Below are 19758 nucleotides of genomic sequence, written 5' to 3' on the forward strand. Positions count from 1 at the left end.
CTTAACAGAGAAGGCTATCCAAGGCAGTATTGCTGGGATCATCTCAAAGCAGAGTAGAGTCAATCATATTTTATACAAAGACATGGGAAAAGAGAGTAACAAGTAATAAAAAAGGAAACTTCCAAGAGCTGYATTTTTTCCCCAAAATTTAAAATTGCAAAGTTTTACAAGAGAAAATAAAATTTAAATATAACATGTGACATCTAATGACAGCTTGGTCTTCCAAATACAAAATCACTGGAGATCAAAGGCACTGATTCAAACCATTCGTTGTTAAAATGGTTTCTAACAGCACTTACTTGATGTTTAACAGCAAGAATAAAAATATGGAAAGCATGGCCAGATGATACATTTTATTTATACAGATGTAATGTGTAATTGCATGAAAAATTACTTTTACGTTGTTCTGAATATAATAAATATCTTGTGTTGCACATATCCATAGTCTCTTTTCTAAAATTCTTAATTAATAAGCTTAAGCTTTGAACTGAAAATAGTGTGTCATGACAAAGTGGCCTCCTCTCCCCAACTTTAATCAGATGAACAATGGTCACCAATTGGCTGTATCTGGAGTGGACCTAGAGGATGGGCACACAGCAGGCACCCACCTCTGTGATGGGGAGGTTTGGAGGAATCTATGCCCTGTCCTGAGGAGCAATACTAGCACAGAACATTCGGATCCTACAATAACAACCTACAAGACCRCTGATGTTATTTGAATTCTATTTCCTAAGGATAGATTTACTTTTATCTTGTTCTGAAAAGCTAATCTGAACTACTTCTCTAGGTTACCTCTGTGGGCAATGAAGAGATTGCCATGTCCAAGCAGAAAGCCACCTCACTTGCAAGTCATCTTCGAACAGGCATTCTCTCTTGACAGACACGTTAAATACTATATTGCCAAGGAAAAGTGTTGCACGAGGTCTACGTGGCCAAGTTTGGGTTGCAGGGGCTGCAGGAGGACCTGTGCAGGAGAGGTTCATGCAGTGCGCTGTGCCAGTCATAGCCCATTACAGCCATGCTGCGAGAAAGCAGAACAGCCCAAGGTTGTCCAAAACTGCAACTGATTGCAAATAAATTAAGTGCAGTTTCCAGAGTCCAGGTGGTTTGCCCATGATGGGTAGAAATGACTGTCATCTTGGATGAACCTTCTTAATGGCGGTTCCTGTGATATCCAGCTTCTCTCGTGAAACCTTCTCAGCTTCTCCACCTGCATCATATACAATAAAAWGCATATTTAAAAACAAGAGAATGTCAATTTCCATCAATTTTCTCTTTTTCCCTTTGAATTTGATGTCTCTTTTGGGGGTTGGCTAGGCTTTTGGGAACAACCAAAGGAAAGAAATTCGGCAAAGATGAAGCTTTTCTTTCAGAAAGTGTATGATCCCCCTGCCTTTAGATTTAACAGGGCTCCWAGCAGGGCCCTATTCAGTGGGAGATCCTCTTCTCACACTGTGGTTTCTCTTTGTATCAACTTCTTACAAGGCCACTGTCATGGAGAGATTTTTTCCATTCTGTCCTTATAAAAGGAAGTTCTTTTATAATAAATATTACCTTAAGATTCTATAGAAGTACTTAAAGATTTTTTTTTTTTTTTATCTAAGCAGTAAGCCATCAATATATATCACAAGTCTTTGGGTTACAATAAAGTACATCTTATCTTAGAAACATTAATCAAATTGACTCTAATTGTCTCCTTAATGTAAAATTATACCCACTACAATAACAACAGAAGAGGCAGCCCACTGTAAATATAATATCACATTTTTTCAGTTTGATTTTTGTGGAAGAATTTCTCACACATATATATTTGACTTTAATGGTAAAACCAATAGGACTGTGATTTAATATAAATGAATGTGTAATTAGGTAGGAATTATATTGTCATTTTCTCATATCCACTGTCACTTCTTTGCTTTAATATCTGCATGAAATCACAGTAAAGTAACTTCATCTGAAGGATAACCTGAGTGATCTTTCAAAAAATGGTAAGTAGCTAGGAACACCAGTACCAACAGTATAGTCAGAAACTGTCATTCTTCTCATGTAAGATCTCTAAAAGTAGATTTTAACAAAGATTTCTATGCCCTTCTTTCAGCATAATCCGTGKTTTTTTCCCTCAAAGCCATATAAAGGATGCAGAGCCATGAATATCTGAGGTATGCATAGGAACTGCTACAATAATAATCAAAAAGAAAGTATTAAGTAATTTTAAAATCATTTAGATAGCACTTTAAAAATAATTATATTGACTGATCAGTCAAAATATTCAGTATAGCATCCTAATGCCTATGTAAAAATCAAGCCTTCAGTAGAAAGATAAGATGTAGATCCACCACAGGTGTTGGAGAACTTATACATGAAAAACTTACAAAATATAGAGATTATCAGATCACTGATCCCATGAGAGTTAGCCATGATACACATAGTAAGTCCTTTTTGGCTTAAGGTATAAGGAAGCACACATCGGGACAGTCACATGATAGAGATCCTTTCTTAAGTATTCAGGCTGTAAGAGGCTTCAGTCTTCATGCAACAGCAGACAATTATATAGAATTCACTGTGGACCAAAAAAATAAAAATACATTCAGTATCTATTTGAGGAATTAGTATTAGCAAGCATAAGAATTTGGTTAAATGTTCCAGATTGCAATTGTATAAAAACACATGATCAGTTCACAGTGCATACAAATTTACCCATGTAAGAAGCTAGGGACCCTATTTGGAAGTAAAAAAAGGAATCAATAATGTGAAGGTACTTGTATTACATATGTCTTCTAACATGGTTTTAACATGCTTCAATAGAAAAATTCACATTACATCTTGGAAGTCAGGTCTATAGAATTTTTAATTATCCTGATTTTAAGAACACAGTTATTTTCTAGTATACTGTGAATATACCACTTTCYAGTATATTATGAATATACTCTGCTATACTCTACTATGCTGCTGACTTACCACAGCTTTTCAATCACTTCTCTTGCTGCTGTTTTTTTGTTACAGTTTGGCCAGCTATACAATAATACAGCATGCTCTTCTACAAAGTAGTGGGGACTGTTCACAAGACTTCAGTACTGGGAATGAGTCAAGCTCACAAAGTCTGGGTGACTGGGTTTCAGATAGATCCTCAGAGTTCACAACTAAGAAGTAGTAAGAAATAGTTTCCTTATCCATGTCATAGGCTAAGTGAGATGGCATTTAAAGTATATTTAGCTCTGTTTTGTCAAATATCTGTGAGGGAATTACTTTATTTCTGTATTTACTTTTATATTAGCATCCAGCTAAAGAGCGTTTTTTTACAATATTTGCCTTACATCCCCCGTATGAGCTTATTGGTGGAAAAGTATGTATCTGCTCCTCACAAAGGTTAAGGGAAACAAGTCAAAAGAGTTTATTTTATGTATGCTGAGTAGATATGCTGGTAGCTTTAAGGAAAATCAAGCTATTTCAATCCACCCATATTTCAATTCTATTTCTGCGAGTACATTAAACGTGGTATCACTGCACTTATGTACTTTTTATGTTTCTGGTTCAGAAACTCCAGGTTCTTCTTGAACAATAAAAACAACAAAAAAAGAGATCTACATTGCCTTATGCACTTGTCTAATAGTCCAGGACAAAACATAATTTTCCATTCAATGTGGAAATACTTTGGCAATCTTTTGGCCTTCCTCTATCTTCTTTTCCATAACAGTCTCGAAGCCAGTAAAAAACAAAATACTTTCCTAGAATATGAAGCAAAGAGAAAGATCAGTGAAAAACATAATAAAAAGAAAGGCTTTTAGATGACTGGCATTATTTCTGAAACTGAAGTTCCTAGAAACAATTAGATATTCCATTCTTCCTCTCAACCCTCTGGAGAACTCACCCCTGTGAAACGTTTTAAAACTGAGGGAAAACAAAAAGAATTTTACAAACCACAATGGTGCAGCTTTAAATGAAGCCCTGCAGGCTGTTTGCAGCTGTTTGCTTTAGGTCTGGCTGGTTTTGTCATGAAGAGAAAGCAGCACATGTTTTCATATGGATCATCTTTCCCACAATACCTCTACTTTTCCGGATGCTTCCAAAAACATATATCCATATATTATAAACTATACAAGATAGATTATTTTCTTTGTGGAAAGCAATTCTGTTTATAGGTGTTTAATCAAAACAGCTAATTTCATGTCATTTCATTATCTATACAATATTCAACTTAAATATTTTCATCCCAGAGCAGCTCATTAGGTTTGCTTAGTTATGTTTGAATTCCTCAGTTACCTTCTTCCAAATGATGTCTGATGGCTTTGCGTCTGATGTTGTATTTGCTTTGCATATAAATTTCAGTTTATTTCTCTTCAGAGAGCATCAGTCTGTGTTTGATTTTGCTTTGGAAGTGTCCAGGTCTGGCAACATTGCAGGAGACAAATAAAATCTGTACAACAATTTTGTGGTCATCCTACAACCTGTTCCCTACATAACTTGCTGATTTACAGAGACGCGCTAAGTTGTCTTCTGAATACACATGGGATATATTTCTGAGGYAGATGATTTTTCTGTTCTCTTTGAATGCATCTATTATCAAGAGAGATGATTTCACAAGATGAGATAATTCCAAAGAGCTTAAATCAAACGCACAGAGAGATATGAAGGTGCAGATATTATTCCTGAAGGGTCTCACAATGAGTCTTCAAAGTGAACTGAAAGGTGGGAGCAGGTTTGGGCTGCTAAATGAACAGAGATGCTCAGAACAAAGTGCATTGCTTTAAGAACACTGCCTTCATGTCTACAAACAGAATTACAAGATAACAACTTGTTACTGTATGCTCTACCACAACAGCTAAACCCAAACACAGAAAAAGGGGTGCAATAATCTGACCTCCTAATCATGGACATTTCCATTCACAACCACATTTGGTGGTATCCAGAACCAGCAAGGATTKCAAGGCAACCTGGTGCTGAAATTCTGGGGACAATACTCTCAAGGAAAGTGTCCAGTTATGAAGGCAAGTGCTTCATTATCCTTTCCAGAAACTTCAGTCTTTTAGAAGGGCTACAGGAATGAAAAGGACAATGAATGAAATTGTTCTTATTTATTTATCTGTATATCAGTAAATTCAGGTAGAGCTATGTGCATCATAGAATCAGTTAAAATTTMTTAAGGAGTAAATAATTAAGCATCTGATTTGAATATGATTAGGCTGATAATATTAGATTGATAATATTAGAGGTCTAAGAAGTGTCTCTGCTTGTTTCTATTTGATATATGGCTCACATTTTTAGTGACTGAATACAACATATTTACTTTTTTCTTTTAATAAACATAAAGCTTAAGACTATTTTTGCAACCTTTCTTTTTTAAATAAAAACACTCAGAATTCTTGGTCATATCTTACCTTTTTAAGTTGTCTTGGCACTAGAATGGTTCTTCTTTGATGTACTCTACTTAAACTTAAGCAGCTTTGCATGAGAAAGGAATGCAAAAACATGTTAACAACAGTTTCTGAAGTAAAGATGTTTATGGATGACAAAATACAATAAAATATGAAACACTTCCAGGTCGAAAATGGTGTTTCAACTACAACACTATAAATCAAGCAGGATCCTCAGCTGATTCCTCTGAAGGTAGCTGTACTTTTATAAATCTGAGAACATGTAAAATGAATGTTGTCTTGTAACACAGGGAATATGTCTCACATTTTTTCATTGTTAAGTGCAAGCACAAAACAAGTTCTTGGCCACTGATACATCTGACATAAGAATGTACAACTTAGCTAAACTGAAAGATTGCATTTAATTTCCATGAATCTGAATGATTACCCAAGAGTTAAATTATGTGCACGTCTTCCCTGAACTCTTCAGTTTCTTTCAGTCAAATGGAAAGACTGTATGGGTGAAAAACACTTGTATTAAATTATGTATTTGAATGAACTTTAAGATTTAAAGATGTAAATGTTAAGTGCAAAATTATGCATGGTAAAAGAATGCTGTGGTAATGTTCTGAAGTGATCATTTATTACACCATAGCAACAAGCAGTGCTTTCAAGCCTACCAACTCCTATAATATTCTCATTACACCTTAAAGGGGTCATCTGAAACTGAGAGGACAAGCTGGTTTTTTTAAAAGACAAAAGGAAGATGATTCTTAAGAAAAATAGCTATCTCTGAATATTGATTAGAATGAATACTGTAAAGTGAGGAGGAAATAGCTTGGTAGTGCTTTATATCCTTAAGGTTACTCACAGTCTAAACTGCACTAAACACCAATCATCAAAAGACTCTGTGTGCCAGAAACTGAAGTAACTACRCTGCACACAGATTTGTGAGCATCGAACAGAGTATCAGTATGACTGTATTGAGTCAGGTGGAAAACACAGTTATCCCAGTTCCCTGTCTCCAGAGTAGACAATAGTGGATATCTGGGGATGGAAAATTAGCAAAGGCAAGATTGGTTCTGTTGGATTTTATATTTAATAGAGCTTTTTCTGAAAAAATAATCACTTTGGAAATGATCCTTGTGAAATGCTGTCATTCATGACATTCTGTACCAATGACTTCTATAGTTAACCTAGACATTATGTGAAAAGTACCTTTTTTTTTACTTTGAGCTGGTGCCTGATGATTTATCCAATGCCCTTCATTCTTACAGTTAAGAGAAAAAATAATGAGTAACCATAGGCATCCCAAAATTTGGCTGCAGATGAAAGAGCAGTTCTACCACAGTATTATGTTTGAAGGAGCAAAGTACTTATCTTTTGCTTATTTTGTTAGGAAACTTATAACATTTTAGAAGGTCATTTAGTCTGTTCATTTGAAATCAAAGAGTCATGATGTTCTCTAACTCAACTTTGTTGAATTTATCAAATAACAATATATTTGTTATTTGTTATATTAGTTGGAAAGCTTAGAAGAAAGATGTCCATGCACATCTCTGTACATATAAGTATGTCATATGGTCAAGCTTTTGTTTTTAAGCAAACAGGAAAAATGAGTACCAGTGCATATTTATTGAAATTCTGGTTTTAAAGAACAGGGAGGAGTAAACTTTTGAGAAGAGATTGCCTTCTGTGTTTTTACAAAGAGGCTACTTAAAGGCTTCCAGAATCTTAACAATTTTCCTCTGAGAAAAAGCTTTCTACATTTGTAAAAATTCAGACAATTTCCTTAATTTATGATATCAATTAACTTGTGGTATGGTGGATACTAACAGAAGATAGCTGTGAATGTAAGAATACATATTCCTGTAAATCAGCTGTTCTGTCTTGCAAAGGAATAGGTTAAAATATAACTACTACTTGAAAATAAATAGGGATACTACGTGAGGTTTTATGAAGATTAAAAGTTGAACTGGAAATAGAACTCTGGGCCAGATGGTACTATATATAAGTATTTGAAAGTATTATACATAGTCATATCTTTAGTGTAGCTCAAATTGCTGAAAATGCATATAAAGTAGCTGATTTTCCTGCTAACTCTGGATCCTCATCTATGTGTTTCCCTTAGTGTTCTCTGGTGGTCTTTGGAGGGAAAAAAAGTATTCTTTTTACATAAGTCATATCAAACTCTTAACATAATCCTGACATAATGATAACCAATATACTGTGCCACAAACACTGATATCTGCTGCCTTGTTTTTTTGAGACAAGAAGGCATTGCTATTCAGAATAATACTAGTAATATGAAAAGAAGTGCAGATATGGGACTTTCAAAGCTGGAAAGGTAGTAATTTAAAAAGAATTAAGGTGTCTTGACTTGTCAGGAATTCAATGTCTCTGGTCTCTACAGCTGACTTCTCTTGTCATATTCCCTTCATCTTCTCCTCTTCACTTTCTGCCACTTCCTTCTGCAGAGTCTGATTCTGTGGAACCACTTGGTACCAACCCCAGTAAGAGCACACACTGGTATGTTTTTGCATCTCCATTAATCTTCAGGTCTCTGTACCTCCGTTTTCATATGCAGTCCCTTTACGTCGATATTCATACATTTTCCCCTCATCTTAGATTCCAGTTACAGCCATTGAATTGCACTGCAATCTGTCTTATTTTTTTATAATCACCACTGTAATACTTTAATACTATACTATGGCAATTGCAGTATAATACTATGTCAATTTTAATAGAAACAGTATGGGTGTAAATCCAGGGGAATAATAATATTCGTTTCTTACTCACAGCATTCACACCCTAATAGTTACCTCATCAAAACACGATACAATGATATTCTAAAGAYAAGTGATTTAGTGGTTGCCGTGTCACCTCTGACTAATTTGTATCCAAAGATTTGGATATTTAGCAGTAACACGTTTAAGGCATGCTGCTATTTTTTCTGCCAGTTTACATCACTGGGGAAACAGGARATGAGAAATGTCTCACTTTCTCTCTACTGAGACAATCTGAGGTGCACTGTTAACTGTAAAGACTGGAGAAAATCATTCATAATTATCCTTCATTAATTATCCTTCCCTCACTGGGAAGTTTCTGCTCAGACTTTTTAAAATAAAAATTTTCAATGTCTTAATATCAATTTTGCCACAAAATAATCATATTTGTTTTGAAGAATTCTGAATACAGTATTTTATTTTGGAACAAACAAATCTGACTCTTGTCACAAAATTTTGTGTTGTAAAAATTAAATTTAAACTTGCTTCACATATGTTCAATATTTGCTTGTCAAACTGAGAAGAAAACATCAGACAGTAGCTTGATGGATAAAATGACACCTTTGTGAAGGTGTCTTCACATACTCTTATCCATCCATTTCCCCACTTTTGAGACTAGATTAACACTTTTTTAAGTCTTCTGTCTCTCCACTGGTTGTTTTGTCCATTTCCCAGATGATCACATCCACAGTGAAACCCTGATTTTTACTGACTCTTGTACATGTCAATTTACATGCATATATCTTTATGTTCAGGATAACCTGAATCCAGTTTTCCCTCAATTATTCCAATTGTAATGTTACCAGGTATGAATATACAAACTAATATTGGAATGTTTCTAAGAGTAAAGGTTTTATAAATTTCCAGTGCAGGGAGAAATTTGATACTTTGTTATTTCATTGTAATTCAGGATGAGAACAAGAGTTGGAATAATCATTTCTTTTTAAGAAAGAAACTCTGTCCCCAACCAGCATTATATTTATTTAAGAATGATGAAAAACTTCATAGACCACATTTCCTAAATTATGAAAATTCTCTAAAGATTCTATTTCAAGTAGGTAGATTTTTTGCAGTTCTTGCAGAGCAGAGTAAGCAAATTAACATCAAGACAGAAAATTAAGTTTTATGTGGCAGAAGATCCAATGAAGACAAAAATAGGATGAAGATAAAAATGTGGGAGAACAAGAAAACTGCTCAATTTGATCCTCTGCAAGCTGGCCAGGGATTTAAAAGCAGATTTCTAATATCACAAAGAGGATAACAGATAGGCTGTATATGGGAGGGTTACACCTTGGTTGCTCCTCCATTGTGTATTCAGTCCCTATCTCAGAGTGCTCCCTGCACTGAAAGCTCAGGACTGGTTTGATGTAGTGAGGCACCTGCAAGAATCCTCATTTGAGGATTCAGCTCCAGTTTCTGACCATTCAGACCATTCTGAAGCTGGGGACCCTAATATGTATGTATGCTTGCAAACACAAACAGGCTCAGGCATCAGTTGACTTCATCTGAAAATGTCAGGGGCATCTTGGTGGTGCCTAYGTAAAGTCATGTAACAAGCATAAAGCTGAGACTTCTTGGAAACCAGCTTTCCCAAATATCAGGGTTGTTTCTAATTTGGGCAATATGTAGGGAGAACAATAAAAAGAACRACAATGTGAAATATAAAAGAGGTATTCAATCAGAGAGAAAGTAAGAGACCAGAAATCATGCAGATTTGTGCTGAGCACAGGGACACGATAGTATAAAAACATGATTGTAAGGTATAAAAAGTTATCACAACATGTCTGAAAAGGGGTATTACTTGAATCACCCCAAAAAAGCAAAATCTAGAAAAGCTTCAAAACATAGATCAAGAGACGAGCATGGAAATTTTTAACAGGAAAAAAACTACTGCCAACCCCCTAATGTCATACTGCCAAAAGAGTAGTTACGGTAACATTACAGTAAATAACCTCCATAGATTTTTTATTATTCTTTGTTCAGCCTGAGCAAACATCTCTCCTAAGAGAGGCAGAGACACGAAAAATGCAGACATATAAAGTTTGCCTAATGGTCCTTGCACTGACAGCAAGATCTTGGCTTTTGGAATATTTTTCTACTTTTTATCTTTTTCTATAGTAACAGTCCATGRAAAACATGCCATCACCTCCGCTCATCATAAACTATGGGGATTTCACTCAATTTTTTAGTGGGCTATTTCAGCTCGAGTTCCTTCCCAAAGCCAGCCCTGCAGCCTTCAGTCAGCRAGCCACCACACCGCTCCTGGACCATATGTGCCTTTATTGCACATGGTGACTTAATCTGCAGAATACCTCAGAGGCATCCATGTGGCCATTTGGCAGCTGGATCATAGAGCGTATGGTGACCAGCTATTTTCAGTGTTTGCATCAACTGCAAAGCAGAAATAAACATAGTGATTATAGAAGACAATTGATAATTGTTTTATTGTCAAGTGGAGGCAAAGTTGGGGACAATAGAGGAGCAGCTGTTTGGCAAAGTTCCTGTGATTTCGGATCTCAGACAGAGACCAAGGAACTTAAATGTGCATTTGTGAAAATCAGCATGATTCTTTATGCCATAGCCCTGTAGCTGTCAATGCTCATATGCTCCTTACCCTGGGAAGAGTGCCAACATGCCTATACATGCTGGATAAATAAGGACAGTGAGTACATTTAGGAAAATGACCAGGGAAAAGGCATTTCCGTTTATTTACTGTTATCGTTGAAAAGCAACAAGGAAGTGAAATATATCCTCTGCCACAAGCATAAGAGAGATGGCTCCCTGGGAATGGCATTCAGCAGCCAGGGAAAAAAAAAAAAAAAAAAAAAAAGGCTGGGGCCTCTTACAATATGCACTGTTTTTCAAAGTAAATGCAGACTCACACACCCACAAAATCTTCTGAATTATTCTACTGCTACATTTTAACTACCTGGAATGTCGCTCCTAACAGTTCAATTTCTCCCTCCAACAAAATAAAACCAGTGGATTTTCTAAAGTAACTAAATATATACAATAGTCAGTGTGTTTTAGTCTAATAATTCCATCAGAAAAAGAGGTTAAAGAGAAGGCACTGATTTCAGATGAGTGAAAGACAAGTTAAAATGCTAGTGAAACTTCTTAAATTAAAATGGTATGTTCTCTAAATGAAGTCTCTGATGTGATGCTACAGTTCTGTTTCCATTATGGCATGCAAAAGTATTAGGAATTTGTTTTACATTCCAGCCCATGGTATGTGGAAGTGGAAACCCCAACAAGCTCTAGAGAGGTGCCTCTCATGGATTGGGCCCATGTAGAATAATTAATGAATACAGGGTTCATCTTAGAAACTCATAATCGGGTGACTTTCACTAAAGTTTCATTAGGCTACTTTAAAAATAAACAAAAAACACAATATGAGGACACTGTAGTAATTATGATTTAACACTAAACATCTTGGCCCTATTCATGCCAAAGTACTCTTGCATTTACAAGCACTTACAAAACTAACGGCTCACCAAACTAATACTGTGATTGGGCACACAAACTAACACAAACTAACACAATACTAACACACACAAACAAATAGCATTGTACTGTTACAGAATCACAGAATAGCTAAGGCTGGAAGGGACCTCTAGAGATCATCTAGTCCAACCCCCCTACTCCAGCAGGGACACCCAGAGCACGTGGCACAGGGCGGCATCCAGGCGGGTTTCAAGACCTCCACAGAAGGAGACTCCACAAACTTTCTGGGCAGCCTGTGCCARGGCTCTGTCACCCTTTCAGTAAAGAAGTTCCTCCTCACATGGAGATGGAACTTCCTGTGTTTCAACTTACACCCATTACCCCCTCCACCAGTGGCCACCACTGAGAAGAGCTTGCCCCCTCCTCCCTACATTGCCCCTTCAGGTGCTCATACATATTTATCAGATCCTCTCTCAATCTTCTCTGTTCCAGGCTAAACAGACCTAGGTCACTTAGTCTTTGCTCATGTTCAGGATGCTCCAACTCCTTAATCATCTTTGTTGCTCTGCTCTGGACCCTCCCTAGGAGCTCCACATCCCTCTAGTCCTGGGGAGCCCAGAACTGCTCCCAATACTCCAAGCGCGGCCTCCCCAGAGCTGAGCAGAGGGGCAGGATCCCCTCYCTCTATCTGCTAGCCACACTCCTCCTGATGCAGCCAGGATCCCATTGGCCTTCTTGGCCASGAGGGCACTGCTGCCTCATGGTTAACTTGATATCAACCACRACTCCCAGGTCTCTCTCTGCCGACCTACTTTCCAGCAGGTCAAGCCCTAGTCTGTTCTGATGCCTGGGGTTATGAAGAAGTAAGCTATAGGGTACAGATTACTTTAAATATCTTYGGCTAGCTTCTAAATACTCTGGAGCCATTACTGGGATTATATGCACTATTGATATCCAGTTAAATTAACAGGAAGACATAGTCCTTGTCTCAAAGAGTTACCAAGAAAATATGTATATGAGTTTTAAAATAAATGGTAAGCAGGAAGAAGAGAACAAAACTAATATTGTGCAATATTTATTATTAATTCTTAATATGCTCATTTTACTTTTCATAATAAATTCATATTTTCATCAGAGAGAGACAGAGGGGGAGGAATTAAATAGTTTAAATAAGCAGGAGCAGGTGGAGAACTAGGAATAATATAGAAATGATCAAGAAAAAATGACAAAGATCCCAATTACTTTGATCAGTACTGTCACTAATAGTCTACCACAGCCATGGAATCTCAAAATGTTCCCATATTCCCACCCTCGACAAGAGCTATGTCCATCTGGAAGAGCTGGACTTTTTTTTCCCCTAAATTATATGATCMAAAGTTGTCATCATTTCTTCCTTTGTACAAAGATTTATAGCCAGTCTGCAAAACAATTTCTRTTTTAAAAATTGTACTGCATTACCTCAAGTTCATTTTTAATATATCATATTCATTTTTCTATGTGCAATGTTGTCTTAAGGAACTTAAAAGTAAATGAATAAAGGACAGATTGTTTTATAGCATTTGATAGAAATTTAGCATTTATTCTGATGGGTGTGTTTAGGGTGTTCTCTCTGCTGAGTGACCAGCAATATATGATCATACAGTTTGCACAACAGTAGCCAAAATAAAAGGAACATAAAACCAAAGATACCCATGATTAATTATTTAGATCCAGTAAGCCACATCTTTCAACTTTAACAATCCACACAAGCTAAGCAAGACTTTGGAGTATTTTCCCTTTTAATACTACAAAGTAACAAGGACARACCTAGGACATGAGGGTATAGTTTTAACTTTAAGCCTTAGAAAGAATGAATGTCTACAGTGCTATATTCATCAGATTTCACTTCCATGAACTGCAAACATTCAGGTTTCTAAAAACACTGAAATGCCTTTTCCACAAGTTGTTATGTGACCTTGGGAGGTATGAAGATGTTGTAGGATCAAGTCATATGGCAATAAGAAACATTCCATAATGAATTTTTACTAACAGATGGCATTAGTAATGAGGCAGGAGCAAAAATGGATATCCCATCTTCACTCCAAAATGTTGCTTTGAAGAACCTCAATAAGTCACGTAGCACTAAATTTTCATGTGCAATACTCATGCTCCTTCAGAAAGGACTCATGTCCTCATGCTCCTTCAGAAAGCCTTACATAAATATAGGTCTGTATATTGTGCTCTAAAGGACATTCATGAACAGTCTATGTGCAGTTAGGTTGSTTAAATGTGATTTGTTATTGATATTTCTGATTTTTGAAAGTGCGAGAATGGACATATCACCAGTAATAAGAATGTCTATTTTTCAAAACAAATCATTTATTTAAAAACTTTTAAGTGACTATTTTTAAAAAGTTTATCAAAATTTTTCTCTAAAAAGGAAATTAATTCTGTTGTCTATCTACTATTAGGATAAATTTTACTTAAAAAACTTAAAAAAGCAAGAGAGCAATTTCCCTTCTAACTATTTACTAGTGATAGATGTAAAAAAAGTCACCAGCTGTCTCCTGCAAAAGATTTAATTTGTAGTGGTTCTGAGATATCCACAAACCCTTGACATCTCAAAAAATTGACAACGTGGATAGCAAAAWCTTAAAGAATCATTTGAGATAATTGCATTTGTCTGTCTGACATTAAATCAAAAGAATTGCTTGCAAAGAAATTGAAAGACAGAGATTTAACAGTAATAGGACACCATGTTTACTACTAATAAACATTTTACTCTGATCCTGTAAATGATCTTCCCATGRATGTACAGAAGAGCTAACAACACAGACTGATCATGTAACATAACTTCATAGTGCTATTAATTTCCCACCAAGAAATCATGTTGGTCTTGGTCTTTTTCTTTGTTTTTCCTTCTGGCTGAACCTTGATTTTCATTTTGGAAGACTCTCATTCTGAAAATGCAGCACACGAGTGAAAAACTAGGTTGGGAAACTTTTATTTACTTGGATGAGCGGACTCAGGCAACTGTTATTAAACCTTTTGCAAATCTAGACCCCTTCTGCTAGGAGAGGAAAGCATGTAGAATTAAAAAACAGTTCCAAGCGACAGAGTTGAACTGCATTTTAATAGAATTGTTCACTACTACTCGCCAATATGAGTAAAATTTTCACAATCTAATCCAAAGTAAACAAAATGTACTTAGGAAGTAGAAAGAAGTGTTCATAGACAATCTCATCAACCACATGCATATCGATAGAAATAATTTATGCTGGTGAAACTCTCTATCCTTTYTATTTTTGGCAACTATTCAATGATTCACTGGATAGTAAGAGCCACTAGGTGGCATTTGTGATTTATTACACTGGAAGCAAGGGCTTAAAAAGATTTCATCTAATCCTTGGTTTTAGGAGAACAAGATATTTAACATTCCAAGACATTTAATTCAAGAAAACCACTCCATAATTAGATAAATGAACTGAAATTTCACTACCACTATATCACTTAGAAATCTCCCTTCTGAAGTTTCCATTCAGATTCTAGACATTCTCATGCATGTATTTCCTGACCCCACAGCACCGGCTTACATAAGTAATTACTTGTCTACAATTAAGCTGTAAATAATGCAATCACTCCATTCTTGTCCTGTCACTCTACTCCCAACCACAACAAACAGGGCTAATCACATACTTATTCAAGTGTGTAATTATTCACAGTTAAACTTCTGTCACTTTCACCCTGTTTGGAAACAGTAGAACATAACCTGTAATTAGCAAATGTTCCTGCAGGCACTTTTCCTTGGAATTACGCCATGGCTTCAGCACCTATGTGCATGAAGAGTGAAAGCCTTTGATCTGGGATCCTGGCAGGATTCCTGCCCCTTGGGCTGTTCTCCTATCAGCCCACAACAAGTCAAAGAGATCAGTGAGTGATTATGATGTCAAACAAGCTTACTGAAAATTGTTCACATTTTCCCCTTTCAGTAACTTTGTGTGCACTTATATCATGTATGCATATATATACATATGTGCATATGTATGCATACAGCAATGTGTGCCTGACTATGTGTGAAACGTTCATGTATGCACCTGTTTTGTTACAGAGGGATCAGTCACTTTTCTACATTTCAAGCTGTACTTGGGTGTTCATCAAAATACCAGAAAAAATCCTGGTATTTTGCAAATCAGATGGACGGTTATGGTGCTGGATTCAATAGTTTAAAATCATGCTGTCTTTGTCAGGACCTGAGACTCTAAAACCAAGATCCTTCTGCTTGAATGCACCCTTTCATTGCATTATATTCAAGCAAACACCAAGATGCTAGCAGATACAGAAATGACTGCTGGCTGGCAGGCCACTAAAAAGACTAGTCACAGAGCAAAGGTGTTTAAATCATGCTCCAGTTTACTGCACTGAAATCTTCCAACTCAAATTATTGTCTCATAATAAATTGTGTGCGTCACACATGTAACATTAAACCATGCATGCCCCTGTTTCACACTGTGAGTCAGGTTCTGTCACATGGACTCAGCTTGAGTTATTACTTGCTCTCGGAGGATCCCAAGGGTTGGTAAGAACTGCTCAGCCTGAACCAGGAGGCAGAATCTGTCCCACAGAGAAAATTGGAAAATTAGAAAGCTCATTTGCCACCTGCCCTTTGCAGTAATTCTAGAAGCAGATGGAATATGAGATTAAAACTAGGACCTGTGTTTTGCTTTCTGATTTATAAACAGATTATTTAGAGGAAAGGCTGAGTGGGAATGTGCACAGAAAATAATTGTCTGAATGCTTCTTCTTCATTTATCCAAGAAATTGAATTGTTATTCCCTCCTCCTATTGTCTCATTCCCAGCTCCCTCCTTGGCATTGCTACATCTCATTTTGCAACTGTTTTCATGAAACGAAGTTGTTTCACACCCAGAAATCAGTGTGGACTGACAAAAGATTACACAGATTTGCAAATGAGCCTGCTTTGTGGGAAGAAAGTGTCTTTGAAATTATTCATTAAATCATTCAGCAAATAGGTTGGCCAGCATTGGAGGGGAAGTAGCTCTCTGGTGTGTGATCCTGTATATTTTGAATATTGCAGGATATTTTACTGTTTCGTCTTGGCATGWAGGTGGAGGGAGGGTGGAAATAAGTGCTGGAATATTTTTCAGTAGACTTTGAACGTAAGGAACAAAGAGATTCACTAAAGAAAGCYATCAAGCCACTTTTGTGATGTGAATAGTTAGAAGGACACAGGGATGAAAGCTAATTATTCCCTGTGCGTACTGGGCAAAGTATAGAAAGGAAAGGGCTGAGGATTGTTCCTAGTTCTTAACAATCTGGAAAACAAGTTTTAATGTAGGGATTTCAGTAAGATGTCAAGTATCCAATTACCATGGAAACATTAATACTGGGTGGACTCTGCTGCACTTATTTAGTCAGTTAGTTGCTGTTGAATTACAGTGATATAAAATTGCTGAGGTCTCAAGATACTTTTCGAAATGGCRGTAGCTGCCTCCCAGTATAATGACTCATTTGAACAGTCTATATTAGCCAGAAGAACAAAGTGTTCAGTAAATGCTTCCAAGATGACAGATATTCTGTTAAGGACCTATTATTTGCTGTCAATATGATGCAAGGAGAATGCAGACTTGTTGGCCTTTGTTTACATTTTTAGCTGCCTGCTTAGACTATGACCTTTTGCTGCTGATGATATACATATGCTGAACATTTGCTTAAAGTGTCTTCCCGCCAGTGATAAAGATAACCCTCCAGATTATGTTATGCAAATGATCTGCAAGGGAAATAAAATGGAATTTCATGTTTTCCTACCTGGCTTCTTACAGCTTTGCATTTATGACACTTTAAAAAATATGTAATCATTGGAGGAAGGTGAGCAATTCATATGGCTTTGCATATAAACCTTTKTCAACACCAGAAAATCTGTCAAACTCATGGCAAGCTGCCATCTGAGAAGCTGCCCTTCAGAATCTTAATTTCCCTTTCCTTCCCCTTATGCCCCACTATGATTTACAACACCCTTCAAATCACATCTCAGATAGATCTTTTCAGATTACTCAAGACTAGTAAACTCTGTGAAAAGCATGTAGTACAAGATCTGCTGAMATGGGCTTGGGAACATCTGGTAATGAACCTAACTAGTTTTTTGTCATCATTAGAGAGTAAAAAATGCTTCAACCATCCCTCTTCACTGAGCAATCAAGAATCTGCCTATTGAAAAAATCTGTTTCCCAGGAAAACGAGTTGTGGTTTCTATTTTCTTTCAATAATAATTTAAACATGTCCTCATGTCCCTTGCAAGAATGGAAAATAAAGCCTACTATGAATTTGAAGGCTTTGGTTACAAGACCATTTTCACAGGATTTTATTTAAAAAAAAAGAGGTTTTGATTTCTTTTTTTCTTTTTGCTCACTGAAATGTGAGGTTTTAGAACCCTGAGGCTCAGGGTGATACACAACTTGCTTACAAATTCACGTTATTTTTCTGTCTAAAGGCATATGAACCTGAAGGATCCTAATGACATCATTACGATTGCAATCCATCACACTGGAAACTAAGTCTAAGAAAACTACAGTAATTTGCAAGTAATATGCTCAGCAATGTTCCACTTCTTCCAAATCCACAGAGTTTTGGCTTGACTTTTTAGGAACTGTCATGATTTACAGAACTCCTTTTTAAGTCCAGAAGGCTGTGACAATATTTGAGGCTTTCAGCTGTAATGTTTCCTATCTTAAATACTACAGAAATACAAACAGAGTATATGTTAAAAGACAGATTTTAATCCGATTGCTATTTTCCCTAGCCCTGAATTTATTGAAAGCATTCACATCATCCAAAATACGATTTTGTCCTGCAGAGTTGAAGCCAAAAATAYTACAGATGGTATAAGAATTAAGGAAATGAATTGCACAATGTAATTAAAATGAAAATTTTTAAAACTCTAGCACAACTGAAATTCTTAAATATGCTTTCAAAACGAAGTTGAAGTGCGAACTCACTTTAAACACAGGAAAACATTTTGTCAGTAGGCAGAGACATATTCTCAATGTGCTACCTGTTACTCTTCATCTATAGCAGAAGATGAGACACCTGGCTGCTAACCAGTTGGCACAGGATAAGGAAAATCCACCCAATTTATGTTTCTTAGCAATGTAAGAAATTCGATATCCAAATAAATTTTATTTCTTGCCATTAGTTTTAGAAAAAAAAATAGTTAATCTCATATTTGCATTACCCATATAAGCCTTCTTCTAAATCACGATCATCCTGTAAATTAACATACATACACAAAGCACATTCAGCTCAACTTTTGATGATATCAGGATGCTTGGCTTTTGCCCACACATTGCTCAGTTTCTGGGAGTGTGTCTTGAAACTTTAGAAAGGTCATCTGTGAATAAGTCACTGAACTCCAGGTAATGCTAAACAGAAAGAAGACTACTTCAGCTCATCTTTACAAGTATTACTGTTTTCTTTTTCACAGTTGCACACAGGGAAATGGTTTGCATGGTTTTCATGTGATACTTTTTCAGTCCTGGCTAAGTCTGTATGCAAAACTTGGTTCAAATCATTTTGCTGGGTCTCGTTGTAGAACATAATTGTGTGGTACTAAGAAACATCTGTAATCTGAGAAATTAACCAGCCTAAGGTGAACATTAGAAGATTGAGGCTAGGGAAGAAAWCTATAGACAAAAAGCAAGGAGAAGGTAATTCCTAAGTGATGGAAAAATTAAAAAAAAAAAAAAACTCTTTAAAGACTTGTTTCAGGGTAGGCTATGAAGTATAGAGTAAAATTTTGGTTATAATGAATCACAGAATCACAGWGTAGTTAAGGTTGCAAGGGGCCTCTAGAGATCATCTAGTCCAATCCCCCTGCTCCAGCAGGGACACCTAGAGCACGTGATACAGGGCGGTATCCAGGTGGGTTAAAAGACCTCCAGAGAAGGAGACTCCAGAATCTCCCTAGACAGCCTGTTCCAGGCCTCTGTCACCCTCTCACGAAAGAAGTTCTTCCTCACATGGAGATGGAACTTCCTGTGTTTCAACTTGTACCCATTGCCCCTTGTCCTATCAGTGGCCACCACTGAGAAGAGCTTGGCCCCTTCATCCCTACATTCCCCTTTCGTGTACTTCTTAGATCCCCACTCAGCCTTCTCTTCTCCAAAGAGACAGGCCCAACTCATT

General features: G+C 36.6%; 2 long non-coding RNA genes across 2 annotated transcripts; both read right to left on the reverse strand.

Annotated features, from left to right (window-relative positions):
- Nucleotides 1–393: 393 nt before the first annotated feature.
- Nucleotides 394–2558, reverse strand: LOC112957994. Its single transcript, XR_003251311.1, has 2 exons — nt 2373–2558; nt 394–1210 (listed from the first exon to the last, which is right to left on the reverse strand). It is a non-coding gene; the product is annotated as an uncharacterized LOC112957994 (long non-coding RNA).
- A 914-nt stretch (nt 2559–3472) lies between these two features.
- On the reverse strand, nt 3473–4779 carry LOC112957993. The gene is made up of 2 exons (XR_003251310.1): nt 4261–4779; nt 3473–3725 (listed from the first exon to the last, which is right to left on the reverse strand). It is a non-coding gene; the product is annotated as an uncharacterized LOC112957993 (long non-coding RNA).
- Between the last annotated feature and the right edge of the window lie 14979 nt (nt 4780–19758).

The sequence above is a fragment of the Nothoprocta perdicaria genome, unplaced genomic scaffold (genome assembly GCF_003342845.1).
Source record: "Nothoprocta perdicaria isolate Ctin4 unplaced genomic scaffold, notPer1 scaffold_8, whole genome shotgun sequence".
NCBI classification, from domain to species: Eukaryota; Metazoa; Chordata; class Aves; order Tinamiformes; family Tinamidae; genus Nothoprocta; species Nothoprocta perdicaria.